Source organism: Lactuca virosa, chromosome 4, assembly GCF_052849685.1.
Source record: "Lactuca virosa cultivar CGN04683 chromosome 4, Lactuca_virosa_CGN04683_v6, whole genome shotgun sequence".
Classification (NCBI taxonomy): domain Eukaryota; kingdom Viridiplantae; phylum Streptophyta; class Magnoliopsida; order Asterales; family Asteraceae; genus Lactuca; species Lactuca virosa.
Genome location: NC_136429.1, coordinates 531,587,138 through 531,591,836, shown reverse-complemented (window position 1 = coordinate 531,591,836; position 4,699 = coordinate 531,587,138). Strand labels below are relative to the sequence as shown.

General features: G+C 44.3%; 1 pseudogene; it reads left to right on the top strand.

Annotated features, from left to right (window-relative positions):
- Nucleotides 1-584: 584 nt before the first annotated feature.
- On the top strand, nt 585-1,756 carry LOC145107184 (putative mitochondrial protein AtMg00860 pseudogene; annotated as a pseudogene).
- The last annotated feature ends 2,943 nt before the right edge of the window (nt 1,757-4,699 follow it).

Genomic DNA, 4,699 nt, shown 5'->3' with positions numbered 1-4,699 from the left:
GGGATTTGTTACCGATGTGATGAAAAATGGAATCCCGGGCAGCGTTGCAAAAAGAAGGAGCTAAGTGTTTTGATCACCAATGAAGATGATGAACCAAAAACAGAACCAACCCCAGATTCGGAGTCGGAGCCCGCAATAGAGACCCCAGAAAAAACTTTCTTATCGGGAATTTGTTTAAACTCAGTCATCGGAACGACCAATCCAAAAACACTCAAGTTAACAGGGAAATTGGATGGATCTGAGGTCATGGTCCTCATTGACCCCGGGGCAACACATAATTTCTTGTCTCTAGAGGCGATACAACAACTCAACCTTCCAATAACGCCCACCGTGGGGTTTGGAGTATCTCTGGTCACCGGGGAAGCAATCACCGGAAGTGGGAAGTGTGAAGGGGTACCGCTACAATTACAAGGCATTTGCATCCGAGAAGATTTCCTTCCCTTGACTCTGGGAACTTCTGATGTTATACTGGGAGTCCAATGGTTGGAAACTTTAGGACCGGTGACTACAAACTGGAAAACACAGCACATGAAGTTCCAGCTAGGTGGACAATGGGTGACATTGAAAGGCGATCCATCTCTTGAATGAGCCAAGATAACTCTGAAAAATATGGTGAAAACTCTTGGATCAATGGGTGGGGGAATTTGGGTACAGGTAAGCCACATTGAAAAACACCCGTCCATCCAGACTTTACCAGTTTTCCCGGAATACCTGAAACAAATAGTTCATCAGTACGCCTCGATGTTTTCATGGAAAGGGGGAATGTCACCACTGAGGAACTAGCAGCATACCATTCAGTTAAAAGAAGGGACTGAGCCTGTGTCCGTTAGACACTACCGATACACCCACACGCAAAAGGAAGAAATCGAAAGGCTATTACATGATATGCTCAAATCAGGTATCATTCAGCCTTCCCGGAGCCCATTTTCAAGTCCGATCCACTTGGTTAAAAAAAAAAGACGGGTCGTGGAGGTTCTGTGTAGACTATCACAATCTTAACAAGTTGACTGTTAAGAACAAATTTCCGATACCAATCATAAAAGAGTTGTTGGACGAATTGCATGGCTCTCGTGTGTTCTCCAAATTAGACCTGAAGTCGGGATATCATCAAATCATAATGAAGGAAGAAGGCATTCAAAAAATAGCCTTTCGATCCCACGAAGGTCATTACGAATTCAAGGTAATGCCTTTTGGCCTTACTAACGCGCCGACAACTTTTCAATCAGTGATGTGCGAGGTATTCAAACCTTATCTACGCTAGTTTGTATTGGTATTCTTTGACGACATCCTAGTGTACAACCAAAATGAGAGTCAAAATCAGACACACATGGAACTGGTCTTGCAAACACTAGACCAACACCAATTTTTCGTAAACCCAAACAAATTTGAATTGGTTAAACTACAAATCGCTTATTTAGGGCACGTGATATCAGAACAAGGGGTTGTTGTTGACAATGAGAAGATCAAGGCAATCGAAGCTTGTCCAACTCCGACAACTTTGAAGGAGTTGAGGGGATTCTTGGGCCTAGCCGGGTATTACAGAAAATTCATCAAAGGATACACAAGTATTGCCTCTCCATTGACAGATCTGCTCAAGAAGAAAAATTTTGGGTGGAACGCAGCTACGAAAGATGCCTTTCAGGCCTTAAAATCAGCCTTGGTGCATACTCCTATTCTTGCCATGCCAAACTTCAACAAGCTTTTCATTGTGGAAACTGATGCTTCCGGGACCGGGTTGGGGGCCGTGTTGATTTAAGAAGGGCACCCCATAGCTTATTACATCCATGTGTTAGGAGTAAGAAATAGATTCAAATCGATCTATGAAAAAGAATCAATGGCCATAGTATTGGCTGTAAGAAGGTGGAGGCACTACCTACTTGGAAGCCACTTCATCATTAGAACTGATCGAAGGAGCTTAAGGTTTCTGATGGAACAAAGAGAGGCGGGACCAGAATACCAAAAATGGATTTACAAGATTATGGGGTTTAATTTCGAAATCCAATACAAACCCGGATCCACGAACAACGTCGCTGATGCTTTGTCACGTGCAACCCCAGCGGAGGCAGAATTACAATCGTTACAATCCTCGTGGTCAGTGCTAATGAATGAACTAGGGGCGGAATTGGCTAATGACCCTTTCATTCAACAAATCATAACTACCATTACAGAAGGATAGAGAAATCACACAGGATACAACTGGGAGAATGGGAAATTGTTGTATATGGGCAGAATGGTCATACCCCAAAAATCAAAATTTGTCCAGGTTTTACTCAAGGAGTTTCATGACTCCATATTGGGAGGGCATGAAGGCGAATTCAGAACCTACCAAAGGCTGGCAGCTGAGTGGTTTTGGGTTGGCATGAGAAAGGCGGTTCAAATGTATGTACAAGGGTGTATCACGTGTCAGACACAAAAATCCTCGAATACCCACCCGACTGGATTGCTCCAGCCTTTGCCCATTCCTGATCAAGCGTGGGATGAAGTTTCAATGGATTTCATTGAAGGTTTGCCAAAATCAGAAGGGTACAACTCAATTTTGGTGGTGGTAAATCGACTCACTAAATACCCTCATTTCATCGCAATCAAACACTCGTTTACAGCGACAACCATACTTGCCACCTTCATCAAAGAAATTGTGAGATTGCACGGGTTTCCAACCTCCATTGTGTCGGATAGGGACAAGATCTTCATGAGCTTGTTCTGGAAGGAGCTCTTTAAATTGCAAGGCACTCAGCTGCTCAGGAGCACCGCCTACCATCAGTTTGTAGAAATTGTTAACAAATCGGTGGAACTCTACCTTCGCTGTTTCATCCAAGGAAAACCAAAAATGTGGATCAAATGGTTGCTATGGGCTGAATTCTGCCACAAAACCGCTTATCACACGGCTGGAAAAACCACCCCATTCAAGGCCTTGTATGGACGTGATCCTCCCCGAGTCATAAAGTTCAGAAAGGAGATACATCTGTTTCTGCTCTAGAGGACCAATTCTTAGAGCATGATGCGATCTTGGAAGATCTTAAGGGACACTTACTTAAATCCCAATAGAAAATGAAGGCTATGGCGGACAAGAACATAAAAAATGTTGATTTTAAAGAAGGTGAATGGGTGTTCCTCAAGCTGCAGCCGTATAGACAGCAATCCTAACCAGCAGACCTTTCCAGAAGCTAGCAGCTAGGTTCTATGGACCTTTCCAGATCACACAAAAGGTGGGGAAGGTGGCCTAGAAAATCCAATTGTCGGACACAACAAAAATTCACCCTGTATTTCACGTGTCTCGGCTCAAAAAGTCAAATGGAAATCATAACGGTGTTGCAGACAAAACACAACAGTGCAACTTTTAACCGAGGTACAATACTATAGATTAGCTACAAGACTACTGCTGCGAACAAGGTATACTACAAAAGACAAGTATACGCAGCACGAGGATCCCTTAACAGACGGGATCTCGCAAAAGATTTGACTCGAGTGACACTAGTTGTTAAATAGTTCATGAGTCTGTTACAACGAATGCCTCAGATACTTTAACACGGGTCCGGAGTAGTCTCTCCGGCGGCGGTGATTGTTAGCATCCTTCCGTCTGTGCCAACCTTCGCCGTCTCTGGGCAGTTTCTTTTGTAATGACCCACCTTGCCACAACCGTAGCAAGCCTGGCTCACACCAGCGTTGGGTACTTGGTTGATCGGTCTTGCTGGATTCTTACAGTAACGAATGGTGTGTCCCTTTTTGTTGCAGTTTAAGCACTGCATTTCCCGATAAGGTCCGTGGTGGTGATAGTTGCATTTATTGTACTTCGGGAGGTTACCAGCATAAGGCTTTGCTGGTAATGGGTTAGCAGTGACTGTTGTAGGTACCGTAGCAGCATTGACTGTAACTTGTTGTTGTTTCCTTGAGGATTCTTGTGAGGACTCGTCTTTCCTCTTGTTCCTACCTTATTTCCCGTGGTTGTTTTCTTTTTGTTGATCTTGAACATCAATTATTGAGTTCCGGTAGTTCCCGTGGTCAATAAGAGATTGTTCTAGTTCTTTGGCGCTATCAAAAGTATCAGGCCTTGATGCTAACACACTTAACTGAATTTGGGGAGACAGCCCCCAAATATATCTCTCTATTTTCTTGCTTTCAGTAGCAACCATATCTGGACACAGAATTGCCAGATCACAGAATCTCCCTGTATAGGTTGATATTTCTGTACCAACCATTCTAAGACTCCAGAGTTCCTGTTCGAGTTTTTGAATTTCTCCTCGTGGACAATACTCTTTCATCAGCATGATCTTTAAGTTCTCCCAACTTATCGAATTTGCCACTATTAGAGTCAGTGCCTTAACGTGGCCATTCCACCATGTTAAAGCTCTTTCTGAAAAGGTACAAGCAGCAAACTTGACCTTGTTGTTCTCCAGGCAGGCGCAGATCTCAAAGACTGCTTCCGTCTTTTCTATCCATTGTCTTAAAATCACAACCCTTCCAGTTCCATTAAAATTCAGGGGTTTGGCGTTCGAAAAATCTTTATAGGTGCACTCCCGGGGACGCCCATGGCTCTCGCCATGGTGGGAAGGAGGTGCACCCGTTCCCGATCCACTAGGGACAGGAGTATTGATGGCTAACACGGCAGCTGCTACTGCTGCCGTGAAGGCTGCTTGGAACATGGCAACGTCGAATTGAGGAGGCGGTTGAGGTGGCGGAGGAGGTGGTGTTGGAGTTGGAA